Below are 1,864 nucleotides of genomic sequence, written 5' to 3'. Positions count from 1 at the left end.
ATCTCATCAGTCCCTGAAGCTTGTGCATCAGTAATGTACTGCATAATATTATTTATTGTTTTACTGATGCTAGCTGTGTGTCTCCTGTGTGTTAGTGGTTAGTGATGACACTGATTGCCATGGCAATGTTACTGTTTCCGACTAATCCATTTCACCTGCTGTAAAGTAGTTCCTGGCTCACCCTTGAAGAATTCGTAAAGAGCCACAATCAAGAGAAAAACAAAAAACCCAGTACGAACAAATACAAGTCCCACTGAAACCTTCCCAAAAATATGAATTCACAGAAGCATATATATATATATATATAGAGAGAGAGAGAGAGAGATTTAAGCCCAGAGGATATGTATGTTTATGTATATAAGCGATATATACATGCATACATGTACTCATACATAAGATGCCTATATGAGTAGACAGAAGCTATTGTTTCAAAGGGAGCAAACGCAGTATTGATCTGCCAGAAGACAAATGTATTGATGATGTTTGACTGAATTTTCAAAAGAGGTTGCAATATGTGTCCCCAAATAAATAATTTATACCATTTGACTCTTTTTCCACACGATATGTATGCTCTGTTGCATTGGGGATGGTTTTTCCTTGAATGGAGACCTCAGTAGGGATGTAGCTGTAGATAATCACTTCAATACAATTTTCCTTTAAGATGCAACAGACCTTTCAGTGTTTTGCAGTGTTGCTCTATGGTCATTCTGGGCTTGTCTTTGAGTGAAAGCAAATATTGTTATTCCCAGTAATTCCAACCATTAGTACTCAAATCTGAACTGAAGGCAGATATAAAAGACGCAGATCAATGCAGCTCTGTAATCATCAATACATCCTTAAATGTATTTTGTAAATGCAAGCAGTGTAAGTACCTGAATTGGACTTATCACCCTCTTGCAATCCCTGTACAACAGTGTTTAGAGAGCATGAAGGAGAAGCAGCACACAGAGTCAATCAGGTGTGTTGCAGTGCAAGGAGCATGCTGATTGGAGGGGCAGAGTGACAGGGAGATGAGCTTAACAGTGTCCTGCTTTTCCTTTCACTTTACAGTAACAGGGTGAGGGTAGGAAGGAGATCTGTAAGTGAAAGCGAAGCTGCAGCAGAGAGAGATCAGGTCCAATCACCTGCCAGACAGGTATGTGCTGTATAAATCTTTGTCACATCTGTGCATCATAATGTGAGCACCAAAAGCATGTTTATTGGCACCCCGTTGTTTTCTTTGGGTCTGGTTCAAAAATATGCCTTTCATTGCAGTGTGTCATGGAAAAAAGATCAGGTATGTTTTTTTTTATTTGTCAATGGCCCACAAAAGTCAATGTAAGACGTAGACTGTCTGGCCAAAAAAAAGTCGCACACTCTAATATTTAATTGGCCCTCCTTTAGGTTTAATTACGGCACACATTCCCCGTGGCATCGTTTCGATAAGCTTATGTAATGTCACAACATTTATTTCCATCCAGAGTTGCATTATTTTTTCACCAAGATCTCGTAGTGATGATGGGAGAGTCGGAGCACTGTGTAAAGTCTTCTCCAGCACATTCCAAAGGTTCTCAATGGGGTTCAGGTCTGGACTCTGTGGTGGCCAATCCATGTGTGACAATGATGCCTCATGCTGCCTGAACCACTCTTTTACAATTTGAGTCCGATGGATCCTGGCATTGTCATCTTGGAATATGCCCAATGTGCCATCAGGGAAGAAAAAATCCATTGATGGAAAAACCTGGTCATTCAGTATATTCAGGTAGGCAGCTGACCTCATTTTTTGGGGACATAACATTGATGAACCTAGGCCTATTATCCAGTGGAAGGCTCTGACCTATTTTCTTAGGTGGTCTAGCCAGGTGGTGACTTTTTTTTTCTGGCC

This window comes from Nanorana parkeri, unplaced genomic scaffold (assembly GCF_000935625.1).
Source record: "Nanorana parkeri isolate BGI_ZX_2015 unplaced genomic scaffold, ASM93562v1 scaffold53, whole genome shotgun sequence".
NCBI classification, from domain to species: Eukaryota; Metazoa; Chordata; class Amphibia; order Anura; family Dicroglossidae; genus Nanorana; species Nanorana parkeri.
Note: the sequence above shows the minus strand (reverse complement) of the source record.